This window comes from Protomyctophum parallelum, assembly GCF_964188405.1.
Source record: "Protomyctophum parallelum genome assembly, chromosome: 14".
Classification (NCBI taxonomy): Eukaryota; Metazoa; Chordata; class Actinopteri; order Myctophiformes; family Myctophidae; genus Protomyctophum; species Protomyctophum parallelum.
In genome coordinates this window covers 16,502,995-16,520,406 of record NC_139709.1, presented here as the reverse complement: position 1 = coordinate 16,520,406, position 17,412 = coordinate 16,502,995, and the positions used below count along the sequence as shown (strand labels likewise).

General features: G+C 42.8%; 1 protein-coding gene across 1 annotated transcript in view; it reads left to right on the top strand.

Moving 5' to 3' along the window:
- The first annotated feature begins 3,957 nt into the window (after window positions 1–3,957).
- The window catches only part of LOC310871144 (band 4.1-like protein 3), a 66,212-nt gene continuing 52,757 nt past the window's right edge, over window positions 3,958–17,412 (top strand). The window contains exon 1 of the mRNA XM_083782633.1: window positions 3,958–4,055. The gene's annotated coding sequence lies outside the window, so the exon portion shown is untranslated. The remainder of the gene's footprint in view (window positions 4,056–17,412) is intronic.

Sequence of the window (17,412 nt, the reverse complement as noted above, 5' to 3'; positions counted from 1 at the left end):
CTATTCTCGCTGAATGTTATTTAATATTATTTAATGGACAGAATAGGGACGCTAGAGTTTGTGTGGTTCAGTGGCTGAAGACAGGATGGTCTCTAACCTCTGTGTTGAACGTGTTCTTTTTTCTGCTTTAAAGCAGCCAATGCTTGGCTAGACGGCCATGATGAGCAAATGTCTGAGACGAGAAAATGGAATCACGACGGCAACATGTTTCAATTGGGGCTAACTATTGTTTGACTGTACGGAGCAGAATAGTCATTAAAGTTGCTGCCTTTCTGACGGCCTTGACGTACTGAGTGAAGTAAGTACCGTTAAGTAAGTACGTAAGTAAATAGCCTTGGGAACCAACAGTTCAAGAGCCCATGGGTCAGGAGATCTCTTGTTTCCTTAGCGTGATGCAGCCTGTACACCCTGGACATGACGCTAGTATGTGGCAGGTATACATAAACCCCAATAGAATCCTTGATGCCGACTGCCAAGAAGTTGGGGCATTGGGTAACTTTTTGTTTTTTACTTTAGTATGTCTCGGCCAGGGATTGAACCAGACAATCTAACCACAAGGCCACTGAGTTGATGTATTGATAGAATGTCTATTGTCTATACATTTTCGCTGGGTACATGAAATTATTCTTTCTTTGATATATGATATTTTTAATGTGTTGGTCATAATGTCCACACTGACACATATCCTGCTTACATTACTACTGTAATGTCTATCACTCCTTTTCATGGAGCATTATAGGCCGTTGACCACCAGAGTCCAGCTGTTTCCATGTCAGCCCACTCTGTTTGATGTCTGCCTTGAGGCAGCAGCAACAGCTGTCTAAGTGGTTTGCTACCATTATTGACCGTAATTATTCAGGTCAGGGTTCGATTTGTAAAAATAACACAGGGGGGTTGGGTGGGGCATTTTAAGCCCTATATACTTTGTCAGACAACAAATAGTGGAAATAATACCCCCCGCTGGGTGGACATAGTGCTCCGTTTTACTCCATCACAGACTGTTTCTTGATTAATTGATTGATTGATTGAACAATTCATCATAACATTTAGAGACATACACTTCTATATAGCCAAAAAACAGGAAATCATCATAAAGGAGGTAAAAAGGGAAAGGAAAACATATACAGTGAGGGGGAAAAGGGTGGGTGGGGGGGATTCAGATTTTACGGGGGGGCCAGTTTCGAATTGCAGCCTTCCGTAGGTGCCCTTTGAAACTGGTTTTGAAGGAATGAAGGGATTCGCATGTCTTAATGACCGTTGATAGGGCATTCCACATTTTGGTGGCATAGGAGCGAAATGAATTTAGTCCCTTGTTTGTGCCAAATCTGGGTTGCATATGTTGAGCTCCCTCTGGTGTTGTGGGTGTGGACTTCATTGACATTAAGGAAGTATTTAGACAGGTACATGGGTATCTTGGTGGTGTATCGAATCTTGTGGACCTCACCAGACCCATTGCAAGATGCTGTAGTGTACTCTGTCGTCAACCCTGGGCAGGGGTGAGGTGGGTTCGGGGAGTGAGGCCAAGTATTAGCCTGACCAGTTTGTTTTGGGAAGTCTGTAGGACTACATGCAGGGACAAAGATCCTTCTCCCTGCCTGGCTTCCCTCCCTGAAAGGCTGAATACGGCCAATTGTGTTCATTGTTATAGATGATTGGCCATTTTCAACCACTCGGCGCTTACCCGGAGCGAGCATCTGGTGGCCGGGCTTACCACGGAGCCCGGCCGGGCAGTGGGCATAGTCCGAAGAAGTAACGTTGGCACATCCTCTCTGCCATGTGGGCCCACCAGGCCACCACCCGCGTTCTGAGACAGTGGGGTCGGGTGCGCTTGGCCTACCGACACTGCCCGTCTTGACTCCGGAGGTTACTCTGTGGTGGGAAATAATACAAGAGAATGACAGCTTGGCACGCACAACAGACTGCAGCCTTGTAACTAAGTTTTATTTTTGTAGAAGAGGCAAGCTAATATTGTTTATGCCATTTGCTTTGATTGAATAATTGATTACGGTGTAATATGATTGGATTTGGGTGTGTTGAGACATTGGAATAAAGTAATCACTTTATTTAGAACACACCCAAATCAAATCATATTACGTTGTTCAATCAATTATTCCATCAAAGCAAACGGCATAAACAATATTAGTTTGGCTCTTCTACAAAAATACAAGTTATAGTTCTCTTGTATTATTTCCCACCACGGAATAACCTTGCATCAGACTATCCAGCATAGCTACTGTATATCCACCTCGGAGGACAGTCAAGACAGGCAGTGTCGGTAGGCCAATCACAGACAGGCAGGGTGTTACCATGCCTATGCTCGGACGCAAACAAGATTCACGCGATTGAGACCATTAATGTTCAAAATGTTACTCAAATGTTGTGGCTAGTTGTGACCGTGGGTGGCTGTAGCGCGGAATAATCACATAAACTGATGAATGTCAAAAAGAAAATGTCTGGTGAAGAGACATGAACATTTTGTATTCAGTCAGGCCTTTGCATGTCACATTACTGTATGACTGATAGAAAAAACCCTAGTCTGCAATGTTTTGTTTATCTGTTCTGGCATGTGATGACATTGGTATTGTTGATTGCTTAAAATGAGTGTGTCATCGTGCTTGTATATGATGCCCTACAGCCAACTGGCTTTGGCTGCGGTTTACCATCGTGGTAATAGTGCAGTAATAATGAAATGCACTTCAGTAAATACTAGTACATGTACATACAAGTAGCACTAGTACATGCACCCTCCAATGTCTCAGCAATGTGTGGGATGTATGAACAATACTATATATACTATATCAGTGTGTGTGTGTGTGTGTGTGTGTGTGTGTGTGTGTGTGTGTGTGTGTGTGTGTGTGTGTGTGTGTGTGTGTGTGTGTGTGTGTGTGTGCAGGCACACTTGCAGCATTCATGTTTGTGTGCATTTAGTATTGCAGAGGTTTTGCGTGCGTGCGTGCATACAGTATGTACGCGTATATACATGTCGAGATGAGATGAAATTAGAAGGAATAAAAGTCCAAAGGGTTAATCGGATGAATCTGCCCCAGAGAGAGAAGTTGGGTCAGTTCCATGAGGCAGAATGAGAATGAGTGCCCACAAATCCCAGAGGAATCCCTGCCCCACCCCCACCCGCCACACTAATTAAAAACATGCCTGTATGTAGTGCTGTACTGTAGGTGTGTGTGTTTGAGTGTTTAGCTGCAGCTTGTGTGGGAGTTGTCTAATTCATGACATGTTAATTAAGTGCACTGCACACCCAGGGCTGTGTTCATGTGCAATGGTACAGAACACACACACAGCCAAGGATGTGTCCCTGTCTGAGCTCTTGAACAATCCTGCATGAAGAACAGTGATATTTCAGTCAAAGCACTGGATCTAATTTGCCTTTTGTATTTTTTATTCTTAGGCTATTTTCAAAGAATTTGGGGAAAGAAACTTGACACATCTTTGAAGGGGGGGGGGGGGGATTTTAATATTTTTGCCTATATTCCAAGCAATCTTATTTTTCTTTTGGCTTTTAACTGGCATTTTTAGTAGCGACATAAAGGAAAACTGACAAACTACTAGTACGAAAAAAACTAAACTAACAACTAACAAAAAACACAAGACAGACAATCCCAATGGCAATAATAGAAGATAATTAATTATGCTTTATATGTCGGATTTACACATAGGGAACGAGTTAACGTTGTGAGGGGTGGTCGTGTCCATTATGAATGGAGACCTTTCTTTTTCAGAGCACAATACACGTCATGTCATGCATTCATTCATTATCATTAGACTGCTAGCCTGCTTGCTGCAGGGAAGATTTGCTAAAATAATGTCCTGGCTGTCTCTGTCTGTCTGTGCTGTACCATGCTGCTGTCCTATCCCACAATTATACTGGCAAACTGCATAGTGGAGTTTGATAGGCTGGCGGAGAGGGGGAACTGCAGTCTGTCAGGAAATACAAGGAGAAAACCCACCACACTACTAGGCTACACAGACACACTGACTACACGAATGCAACTCACATCATCATCATCATCACAGTGAAGGAGAGGACGTTTGAACCGGTAATAATCTAAAAAAGAAAAACACGCACACATCCAGGATTCTACTTTGATTGTACACGGGACGTTTGATCGGAAAGAGGTGCGTGAGCGCGTAAATGAATGATGATGATCCACATTCTGTGTGTGCGTGGGTGAATTCTTCTCGTGTCAAAGTAAAAGACGGTTCGTGACTGAGTGACGAGAACACATAAGCCTCCTCGGACATTGTTGGTAGTTAAATTGGCGTTACAATGCATTTATTGGTCGTGTTTATTGTTATTCATGCGGCAAAGTTGACGGCTCGTTGGCAAATGCTGTGTGACATGTTGGTCACAACCTTTTTTTCTCCGTGCTGTGTAACAAGCTTCGGTCGGTGCGCAACTTGGCCACGACATTTTCTGCTCTGTCTCTCTGGCTCTGCTGCAGTCGGATTTCGGATTTTCAGGATTGCTCGCCTCGCGGGGATGGAAAAATGTTCACCCCCCCCCCCCCGATTGCTGAGAAATCCAATCCGTTGCATTGCCTAAAAGGTGTATTGTATTCAAACTATTCATTGTGATAATATTGCACCGCTTCTGTTGCAAAAGTATAGTAAAGATGTTTCTTTCCCAACCAACCTTTTTTAGATGAGGGAACTATGTAACGGTCATCGATCGAGCGCCGAACACAGATGTTTGCACATGCATGCTCACGTTAACATCTGTAGCCGATTCTTCGGTGACTCAGATCATTTGTCAGATCAAATTAAATTATAAAGCTTTTTTTTTTTTAAACGTTCACATTTTTTATTTAGGTGATTTTGAGCTGCAGTGCGGTGGGCGTGGTTAGATACAGTTACAGTAGAAGAAGATGTCGTTTATTTTCCGCTAGTCATGGTTGCTAATATCCTCCTTTTAGCATCACCCTGACCTCCTTTATAGCTACACTATGCTATGCAGTATACATGGCTGACTTAACATTTTAACTTAATCTGCTGGTGTGTGCAGCTGTGCTGGTGTTGTGGTGTTCATAGCATTTGTGTGCCAGGCCAGGAGTCAGTGGTTGTGCAGTGACAGTGCAGCATGTACAGTATGCATACTATGTGCACCTTTTGAGGAGGTCACAGCTGTGAATCTCATTTCCGAGCTTTTTACAGTTGAGTGTTCTTTTTTGCCTGCCTGTGGGCTACTGTAACAATGACCGGCCGTAAAGTTGGGCCAAACCTTTTCTAAAAATCAGTGTGTGATCATGTTGTTGTGGAACATTGGCCCCTGGTCGTAAAAAGAAGAAGAACCCAGAGTCTTATTTCATCGTTATTCACTAGGAGGAGTGCACCGTGGGCAGATGGATCTAATTTCTGTGCGAGCTTAGAGTTATCAAAAGTCAATGCTAGACTATAATAGTAGCCTTCGCCACTGATTCCAGTGCATAAACTAAGTTAGCCCTGAAACATGACTGTCATGAATAAATAACAATAATAATAATAATAAATACGAACCATGGCTAAAACTAAGCATTTCAACAGGAGACTGGTGAACTGGTTGTCCCACTGACGTAAACAAACGCTAAGCTTGAAGTGAGCAGGTTTTTCATTATCTACTTGGAAGAGCATCTTGGGTCACAATAAGAGGCCTAGCATGTGTCTTGCCAAAAGGCTTGCCCCTTCCCAGGCTGTCCTGGCAAATATGAATTTGTTGTGACCTGCCTAGGTAAATAAAGGCAAAAAAGAAGAGGCATGAAACCTTGCAGCTTATAAGCTAGAATCAGAGCTGTTCTTCTATCTGCTCATATGAGGTTCTGATATTGCATTCCTCCAGCAAACAGGCTTTGTTGTCTCGTTATCTGACTGTTTATTTTCCTTCTAAAGTTGAAGACTAGTGCACTGGTTCTCAAAGTTGGGTCAGAGGACCCCCCAGAGCTTCCAGGGACTCCTCCCAACCAAATGAGAAATGGTTTAAATACGTATTATTTTCCGGCAGCTCTATTTTTTTTTAAATGTTGTTCATTAATCTTCTCTATGGGGGTCCCTTGCACAAATTCTTTTCAAATGGGGTCTGCGGCCAAATATATCAATTTGGGGGTCCTTCACATGAAAATGTTTTAGAACCAGTGTGTCAGTTGAGGTCCAAGTAGTGGATGGCAAGCTGTTTATGACAGGATTGTATTGTAGACAGACAGACAAGTTTAATGGAGGAATATTATTGTATCGATACGATACAAATTGCTCCTGATTTCATGGTCAAGAAGACAAACGTTACGTCCCAGTTGAAAAGTGCGCCTAAGTGCACTTACGTGAACCAAACCTTGAGTTTGAAGTGCCATCCATGTAATATCATGCAGACCGGTAGACATTAGTGGGAATAGGTTGGTTCACGGGCTGATTTACTGATTAGCTACAGCTAATCTCATAAGATGGTTTATCCCATCTGGACCTTATTAAACAGGCTTTGCAGCCTGTGCAGAAGCAGACATTAGCGCTTCATATTGCAATTCGCACCCGTGTTTTACAGCTAATCTTTTACACTAACCGTCTGTTTTCCCAATCTATTTATGGACAGAAATGTTTGTTAAATCAGATTGGCGGGTAACTCGATCAAGAAAAGATGAGTTTCCGGAACTCCTATCCTTTTCAACCACAGCACTGTGCTTTGTATGCCAGCCTTTTCAGTGAAACTAAGCCTTGCCCCCGGGGTGGCAATGCACAACAAAGCTCCAGTGGTCTAGTCACATAATAAAGTGGGCAGTCAAGACAGTTCAGTTGAAATAACAACAAGTGAGCTTGGCTGCATGAGCCCTGACATAGCTTTAGTGCCAATGACAGGCTAAGAATGTAGACCCCAGCAATCTGACCTGGAATATTGCTTTACCCCATCCAGTCCCCCGCTAGAATACTAACCCTTCTCTGCATGTCACTGGTGGTTCACTCACTGGTATGAGGGCCTCTCTTAGGGATGGGACGAACCATTATTATCGTTTATTGCGGGGAAGAAAAAAACGCTCACCATAATCGTATCGCAGAGATTTTAATTTATCAATCTTTTGTTGAGCTGCTAATTCAGTACCACTTATAATACCTAAAACAGACCTGTTAAAGGGACACTCACTTAATGACGTTTAGAAGATTTAGAACACTTTCCTGAGGGTCTTTATGTGTGTAATATGTGGTTTTAGATATTTTAGATTTTAGCAGTGAGCCCAGTGTCTCTGATGTTATCGACATTGGGCTTACTTCCTTCCTGGACTACAATTCCCATAATGCTTTGGTGCACTGCTCCTCCTTATAGATAGGGGGAGGGCTGTATTACTGAGACAACATGTAGTCCAGGAAGTAAGTGAGCCCAGTGTCCATGACATCAGAGACACTAGGCTCACTGCTGAAATCTAACATATTACACTAGTGTTCTAAATCTTCTAAACGTCATTAACATATTATTTTTTTCTCAAAAAGGTTGAAGTTTCTCTATAACTAAAGAGTACATTTGGTACGCTCTTATTTAAATCTTGCACTGCACATAAATGGTAAATGGTGCATTTATATAGCGCTTTAAGCTTTTTTAAATCCAAAGCGCTACATAGATTGTGCATTACATTCACCCATTTACACTATACATTCATACACAGATGGCGGAAGAAACCATGCAAGGCACCAACCTGCACATCGGGAGCAATTAGGGCTTCAGTGTCTTGTTCAAGGACACTTCGACACTAACTCTGGAGGAGCCCGAGTTCGAACTGTGAACCTCGCGGTTTTCCCATCCTGCTGTTCTACCGGCTACTGAGCCACTGCCGCCCCATGTAGATCTGCTATTTTCGCCGGATGTTGTTGTATTTTTTAGGGCCGGGACTAATTGCGATTAATTACGATTAATTAACTACAGAAAAATTAATGCATTAAAAAAAAATCCGCATTTTAATCGCAATTATTCAATAAAGAATTATTACCCCTATTACTACAAAAACAATGTTTTATTGCTTAAACTTATGTATTCACTATTCATTGATTCACTAGTATACCTAAATCCATTTAAAAAAATTGCTTTCTCACTGTTCTCGCGTCAAATAATGATATGCGATTAAAATGCGATTAATCTAGATTAATTAATCGCAAAGCCTCTGATTAATTAGATTAATTTTTTTAATCGAGTCCCAGCTCTAGTATTTTTACATGCACAGAATTGGGATGCTAGGGTTCAACATTCCCCCCCAGAATAGGGATGATGAGGGTTCAAGTGGTCAACAAAAGTGCCGTTTTAAGCATACCAGTATTTTGATCTGACAAATAATTATCCCCATCCCTAGCCTCACTACAGCAGAAGGCTCAACACAACTGTAATGCCCTGATTTATACTACCCAAAATACGGAGGCCAGTTTGGGGCGTAATGGGTGAATGTACTACAAACTGTACAACATAGATTACTGGCAAACGCCTTTGTTGAATTATTGACAACTTGCCATATATAATTTAGGAATTATAGATTTTAAGTCCACACATTCAATGCGAAGGGAAGTCAAAGACATTGTTGGGCAGTAGTTTATACATATGCACTGAGTCTACATTTTGAACAATGTATTTTCATTAGATTTTTTAGATTGTCTTCATAGATATACAGTAAATACAGCTTTGAGTAACTCTTTCTTCTGTGATCCAGAGCAGCTGAAGACACTTCGGGGCTAAAGGTCTGTGTCTCTCTTTAGCAGAGGTGTTTTCTCAGAGTAGCCGGTCCAGCTACACAGTGTCCCCTTACAGTGGCTGTGTGTGACAGCTGTCAGCCCTGCAGCTGTGTGTGTGTGTGTGTGTGTGTGTGTGTGTGTGTGTGTGTGTGTGTGTGTGTGTGTGTGTGTGTGTGTGTGTGTGTGTGTGTGTGTGTGTGTGTGTGTGTGTGTATGGGGGGATGGGGCAGTTGGGGTTTGAATACAGTAGAGTAAACCATATTGAGATGGGACTGGGTGTGTCTAAACATTGATTGTAGTGGTCACCTCCATACAACCCCTAGACTAGAGTGTGTGTGTGCGTGCGCGCGTGCATGCAGTGGGGGTGTATGGAGATGAGCCCAGCTGTGCTTTATTTCAGCTAATGGCACTCAGCACAGATGGCAGCTTCTCATCCTGTGTGTGTGTCTGTGTGTGTCTGTGTGTGCGTGTCCAACAGTGTGCTTTACCATCACAAATGGGCCTTGAAATGGAGGTCACTGGCAGAGCGCAGCACCAAAGCGTTTAGTGCTTGGCCGTCAATTATGTAATCTCACTACACGCTGATGTACTGATGTAGCCTCAACGGAGTGTTTCTATCACCGTTATGAATGTCCGCAATGCTGTGCTGTCATCGTCAAATCTCTGAGCGCTATTATATTGGTTGCTTGATTTAGCCGTTGGCCCATTGTCGGCGCTGGCGTGTTTCCTCCCAATACAGGTTCAGCTGGATTTAAATTGGTCTCACTTCATGGAAAGGAAATGTGGGAGCTTAGCACAACGGCATAATTGAGTTTTAAATTAGAGGTTGTGTTCATCGCGGGATGGGTGCACATTGTTTTGTCTCCGCCTGTGGTAAGAGCGTCTAAATGCCTAAATTGTAAAGGTCACTACATTCAAATTATTCGCTTGCGGCTGAATAGACTTTCCCCACTGTCAATCGAGTTAAAGGACATTTCAGTAGTTGACTTTCTCTTGTTTACAATCGTGGTACCGCTCTGAATGCGCCGCACAGTTGAGTCAACTGGAGTCAAGTCTTATCACATTGTCTGCTGTTGACATATATGTTCGTTGTTTTTCAATAGCCATCTGTTGTCTGCGATTGACCTATATATAGGTTTTATATGGATCAGAAACAGCACTGCTAAAAACAACTTTTTGCCCTGAGCCGGTTGCTAGGTAACGCCTTGCTCACCCCCACACACACGAAACGTACTCTCGAATGCGTAGACTACTGTTATATAGCTTCTCTCGCTCTTTTCTCAAACTACGTCGCTGTCCGTTGTGCTGATCAGACATCCGAGGTTCGGATCTGATTTCAGATTTTTCATCGCATCGCAATTGAAATATAAACGTTTCTTGAAAGATAGCTAGCGTGAGCTAATGCTAAGTTGCTAACATTAGCCTTTTCTTACAATGGCGGTCTGCGAGCGGGGAAAACTGAAGTATTTGAGTAGTAATCTCCCCAATTCTGGCCCCCCCGCAAGTTATTTACCACTTGTGGCCACACGGCCGCAGTCTAAGTATTAATATGATTATGTCTGATTTACAACGGGTTGCACATTGTGTCGTGCACAGAAAGGGTGGCACGTTGGGAGCTTGTAGAATGTAGATCGACTGTTTTCGCGGCACAACATAGGAGCGCAACTAAGTATAAATCTGACTTTAATTTATGTCGGAGCTGCATCAACTCAGCTGTGCCTGTGTTGTATGCAGTTAACTATCAGTGTTCTGAATACAGCATTCTGCATGCATAATGTATGTGCCTGTTTCAGCCATGGTGTTGGTGGTACACAGGGCTACTGTGTTGGCTGTTGTGTGGCCGCGTTAAGAGTGCCTGTCACCAGTGAGTGAGCGTATTCTTCCTCCGTTTCTATGGTGCAAAGATGTTCCTGTCTACTCTCTCCCTCTCTATCCCATCCCAATGTAAGTTCCTGGTTCATAGTCTGTGAAGAAAAGCAAAGGTTAGCTGTGCTGCCCTCCTCTGTTCATTACTTTGCCAGTGAGACGCACATTGGATTGTGGTTGAATTCACTTGTACTGACCTTATGGATTTGTCCTATATGCTTATCTCCCCATGATTACAATAAGTAAACCTGTCCTTTTAAGAAGCCATGGCTGGAATTTGGAACTTGGCGACATCATAACCCCATTGACATTCGTGCCGCCTGCCACCTCAAGCCTTTAATCTAGAGTTTGTAATCTATACAGCCTTTTTATAGTGCCCCAAGATATAGCGCTTTTAACATCTGAGGGGATTTTGATCAGCAAGTTGTGTTCAGTGACCCCACCCACGCCCAGCTCCAAAACCAGGCTCTCAACCGCTAACCAAAGCCCTGAGTGAGAGCTGTTTATAGAACCACCAGTTAGGTTAATTAATGTCTAAGTATGTATGTATGTCTGGCTGTATTTTAAACGCGATTGTATTAACATCCGGAGATAATATGTTTTAGAAAGCTAAGCAACCCAGAACGTACTCTGAAGAGGTTAGTCAGCCCAGGGAAGCTCTAAGACTCACTGTCACTGTGCCATTATATTACTTACAAAGTTACAATCAATACCAGACGAGACAGAATAAATTATGCGCTCACTTTTGTTATATTGCTTCTAATACAATTACCATCTGTAATAGAGGTTAGTCACTGTTACAGTAAACATTGTGTCATTAATAATGAGACCTAATTTAATACAAAAAGTCACTCATTCTTCTCTGAAGAAGAGGCTACATCAAGTATCACGGACACTGCTCCTGCAGTTTGTAATAGGAACATCAGTAACTAAAAAACATAACGCACGCACGCACACATGCGCGCATTGGCATGGTGATGGAATCCAGCTATTAATATCCCTGCTGTGTTCCCTGTGGTGCAGCCTGTAGCAGGGTCACACAGTAGTGGATCCCATGGGACAAATTTGGCTGAATTCACCGAATTCCTCCTCACACTCAATGTTTTCCAGATACAGAGGTCTGTCTCACTTCTATCTCGGTGCCATGTCATTTATATTGTTTTTTTGAGATACCGTACAATTTCTTATTACAAGGCCTAAGAAAATAAAGCCTGTTTGTCACCTTGAACATTAAGGTCATAGTGTTTCGAGGCAGTGTAGTGATTGTGTTCTGACTAATTTCTCATTAAATACTGGAAGTTGTGGATGTAGAAATCAAAGCTTTGTCTGCCACAGCTGTTAATAAGTCACTCTCTTCATGTGACTGCAGATTAATGCCTACGATGTACAGTAAAATACACACACACGCTCTTTACTCTCTCCACTGATTAACCACTTTCAACCTGTCGTCCCTATTATGGTCCATGTCATTATTGCCTAAATGTTTGGAGATCTAACATAAAATCAAAAGCAGCAGCACTACCTCACAACGCGTGAGGCTGTGAGTTTGTAGATCGCTATCTTCGCTCATCATACAGCGAAGTACATTTGGATTAAGTAGCCTGACACTCGGTCTGAAGTTTAATTTAGTTTCACTTCATTATTCAGACTGAAAGCCCTTCCCATGGCACACAGCAACCCTTTCTGGGATGGGCGTTGGCAGAGCAGCAGTCTTCTGTAGTGACTGACTAACCAACCAATCAAAATGGTAGCAAAGCAGATGACGTCGTTGTCAATGTGGCTAACCCGGTTGCTAACCAAACAAACACGGCCAATAGAGTGCTACTAGCATGTAAACAAATGCGGTAAAATATGTCCGATGTTGCTAAAACCTGTTGTTTATAAACTATTTGTCATAGGGCGATTTAATAGCCATCGATACGGTCGCAAGTTACAGCAGTGGAGGCAGCCATGTTTGTGGATGTTTGGTCCTGCGCTGTTGTTTGGCATTATCGAGTTGAAACGGCACTGATTAGGCATAGCTGTGGTATTTTCAACCGAGTCTTACCCCGCCATGACAGAGTCACCAGACCCTGAATGCTTTTTAATGGCTAGTGATTCAGGGGCTGGAGCCAGGCTAGGGATTAAGTGGGTTAAAGCACAAATGCCTCAAATATAAAACATGGTGACATTTGACCCATTTGGTCACCAATTGTACAAAAGCGTTGGCCACCTCTGCTTGGCCTCCAGTAGTCCCTGTGATGAATCCAGAGGCTGGGGGGGGGGCAGCCATGATGACTGGTGGTTACAGATCCCTCCCTGCCCCCCATCACAGTAAACACTGCCCTATAAATAGAGCTGCAGGCATAAGAGAGGCCCGTACTCGTAGCAGAATGACAGGCATCCATACTACAAAACCCCAGACTCCACAGAGAGGCCTGCTGGCCCACTCGCACACACCTCCCCAAACCACACACATCCCAAAGCCAGAGGCTCTGTGAATACGGTCATGGAGGTCCCACAGAGTTTAGTTGTCCTATCCGTCATCTTTCTTTAGCAAAACAGGTAATTAGCTGTTTCCTCTCATTATCCCAGGCCCAGCTTTGGCCATTGGGGACCTTGTGTGTCGCTGGTATGTTCTGTTGCTATGTTCCAAGGGAGAGAGGGGTCAGGTTATGGGAGATGTGTGTGCAGCCGTGGTTGAGATGTTTTGGATTGCTGGGTAAATATGTTGCGCTGCAGACGATGCCTCACACGTACGGGTGGAGAATCTGTTATCCCTTCACGTTTGTGTTCATTTGTATCAAAACCTTTCATACTGTACATAACTGTAGCTAAAACAATGCTGTAGAAATCGATTAAAAAGTTGGGATATCATGTGAGTAGCTGTAACTTTACAGCTGTTACAGCGACACTCAGTTGGCGAGCGCAGTCTTTAGCGCTTCTGCTAGTGTGACTAATAGTGTAGACTAGAGCACACCTCTGCTGCTGTTGCTACTGCTTCTGATGCAACTACTGATCATTAAGTTTGTGGATTTTAAAGATTAAATGGGATCTTGTGTATGTAGCCACCTGACCCGGGTTTCCCCAATTGGAAGCCAAACATCTGCTACTCAGACCAAGGGGAATCCCTCCTCGGTCAAGGGAGATATTAGGCTCCAATGGCTCTGGCTCCTAGGGCTACTACTAATTATCTAGCGTTATTTTCTTTTATGTGCTTTTAAGGTTTGTCTTTAATAACAATTCAAAGCTGCGTTGTTTAAGCACAATAAGTAGTCTATAAAATACTACCACAGTACCACTTGTATTTTACAACAACGGTATTCGGGATAGGGTGTTGATTTATTGTTAACCACGCAAATCTTATATACTTCGTTGTACGTCAAATAGTGAAATTAGACAAATTATGACGGTGCCAAGGCTTAGGAGGGATGCAATGATTCATACGGTTAATATATATTAATAATTATTTCATAAGGTTTGAGGTATGCCATGAACAATATTCATATAAATGATGGCATAGGCAAGTTCTTAAATATGGACCCACACTAATTATAATAGTGGTGCTTGCCAAAGGAAAGCAAAAACAGAAGGGCAAAGGAGGCAGTTTTGCTTCAAAGTGTTCCACTCATTGCCAACAAAAAAACTAATAGTAATAATAATGATGACTGACAATATTCCAGTAATGGCATTTCCCCCTTTATCCATCCTTGGAGGGATGGAGCATGAAGGGTGAAGCTAATGAACCATAATGTCCAACTCAGGAGGAGCAGTTCACAAAAATCTAATCAGCAACCAAGCCATTCCTGGAGGTCAGTGACCCGGCATTATGGCAAAGTGAAATTATGAAGTCAGTACTTGTTAGAAGAAGAGCAGCATTCCAAAACCGCAGGGGAAAATACCCAGTTTCAATCCGAGAGAGCGCTTTGTGGAAAGTAGGACTGTCATTCAGTGTCAGCGGCTACTACTCTACCACGCTGGGCAAGACCTACGCTGTAGTATAGTGTATTGCTGGAATTTGGCGGAAGTACCGCTCAAGGAAATGACGTTGACCCTTTACAAATCTGTTTACATTCTCTGAGTATGAAACAAGTGTTGTGATTGGTCGAAAAATATCCTATCTGGGGGAAATGCATCTGACGGATGTTCTGGCTCGACACTTCCGCTATGCACACTTCCACAAATGAGTAAGGCTGGGACCGAGGCTACTGCTCTACTCACCCTCAGCAGGACGCAGGACGTGTGTACTGTACTGTAATGTACTGTTTTGCATACAGACCGTTATGAAGCTTGTAGCTTTAGACAGGGGATTAGTGAATTGGAAGTGGAAGCTCTACTGAAATAATAAGGGACCATGATGCTTGCCTTGTACCAGTAGACAAACAGCATTGCTAATTTGCTATAGAATATAGATCAAGAGTTCCTGAACCTTTTAAAGGTATATTCATTGATTTCACTTAATTCAAATATCACTTATTTTTTTGTTTTGTTGTGATAATCCTCTCTACTATAGAGTGTGCTGACCATATAAGGAGTTCCTCCCTGTCCCCAGTTAACCCCTGGGGGTCAAAAAACCTTAGGTTTCGTTTTTGGCTCTGTATCCTGATTGGATGAAAGGCTTAGGTCCCAGCCAAAAACGAAACCTAAGGTTTTTTGAGTGAAATCACTGAATATACCTTTAAGCCGTGACCCCCCCCAAAATAATAATTTGAACTGGGGGGCCTGCAGCCCTGCACCTGACGAGCACATGGAATTGTAGGAGTTGAGTTGAGCCATTACATTACATTTAGTTTGACTCTGTTCCACAGATAAATATTTTGAAAATAGCAGTTCTAATAAGCTGATGCGTTGTGAGCTTGATCGGCTATTTGGTGGTTCAACTCCGTGTGGGAGTCCCCAGGGGGTCGCAGGAACATCCAGACCCCAGGAACATGCCCAGGGGGCCGGGCTGGTTCCCGGCGAGCCGCCCGCGTCCGAAACGGTTGAGAAATGACAGAGTTACTGTGTGGTGGTCCCCAGGGGGTCCCTCTACTGTACTGTCACTGTACTGTACTGTACTGTCACACCCAAAATCCTCATCCTCCAGAGACACACAAAGCTCTGTATAGGAGTGGTTGCATCACTCACAAATGTGCCTTAGATGTATTAAAAGGTGTTAAAAGTCCTTTAGAATATAGATACCCTGTATGCACTTACTGTATGTTGGTTTGTTTACTGTTGAGTGATGAAACATTGTTGCACATTAAGCTAATCATCTGCACTTCTGCAGGGACCCCCCCCCCATCCCCAAATCAGACCCTGGGGGTCTTGTGCTGTTTTTGAAAAGAGTTGCTTGCAGCTGTATTCAAGTTCTTGGTTGAAAGAGAACATGTTCAACATGGACAGTTTGGGTTAGCCCATAGCAGTGACCAAGTTCTTGATGAGTGGTTTAGGTCAAATGGTAATTTCCTTGGCATCCTAGAATAAGGCTGGGGGGAAAGTCAATTCACGCAGGAATTGCTATTCTTATCTTCTCTTCTATGATTCTGAAATGGTTCACACATACTGTACATGCTTTATAGTTTTAAACTTCTCCTCAGCTGCTTATCAATTTGATTCATGTTCAGCATTTCTCTTTTTTTTTTTACACATTTTCTCCTCGGATGCTTGTCACTTTTATTTATGCTCAGTATTTTGTGAGGGGCGCTAGCCCATCCTATACACCGCTAGTGTAGATTCTGTCTTACAACATTAAATGCCATTGACAATGAATGGAGAATTCACGTCATATGTGTCTAAGCAAATCGCCTGTCAGTATGTCTGTCGATATGTCGGTGGAAACCCTTGGCCAATAAGGGAACACCATTCTTGGTGACGTAACTAAGATATGTTTCAAGGTTGGTATGTGATCAATTGATTAGAGTGCCCCTCACTTCACACAGCTCACACAGGTGTGATTTTTATTTCCTATGTCCAGCTTTGAGGGTCTGTGTACTGTAAACACAAACATTGAAGACAAAAGTGTGTAAACACAAACATTGAAGACAAAAGTAAAATTGTGATTGGCCAGAATGAGATGATGAATGATGATATGCTCTTCACTTCACACGGGTGTCCCCGGAACATCCAGACCCCCAGGAACACGCCCAGGGGGCCGGGCCGGTTCTGGTGAGCCGCCCGCGTCCAAAACGGTTGAGAAATGACAGAGTTAACGTATGGGGGTCCCCACGGGGTCCCTCTACTGTACTCACTGTCCCTCACTGTGAAATTGGTACAAATTGTTTGCCTTTGTGCTGCTTTCATGCCATAATTTGCTACATTGCCACACAGCAGGCTGGAATAGATCCTGAAATCCCCTCAATGTACTGAATTTTTAAACGTGACCCCAAGAATCTAAATTGAATCATGAGATATCGAAAGATTCACAATTCACACACCCTTACTAGTTACTACAATGAGCACAAGTTGACCCATTCTTCGCTGAACAGTTGGGCAGAAAAGGAAGAGGCAGAGTATGTGAAGAAAATTGTCGAAAATTGAATCTTTGTGTTGGACAAAAAGTGTTACTAGTCCGATTTGCTCAGACACATATGACATAAATTCTCCATTCATTGTCAATAGAAATGTAATGATTGTGTAAGACAAAAACCTACACTTATAGCTGAATATAGGAGGGGCTAGCGCCCCTCAAAAATATTCATACATTAAAAAAGCTGAAATAGCCAATCTACAAGCTTACAATGCACCACAAAGTGACGTATTGTAAGCTATTTCTGGAAAATAAATAAATATATATTATATAGTATAAAATGTATTATGTTAGTACTTTCTTTGTATATTTAGTGTGGTTGCCTGAAGGCAACCATACTATTGTTTTTGTGACCTTTTATTTTTATAGATAAA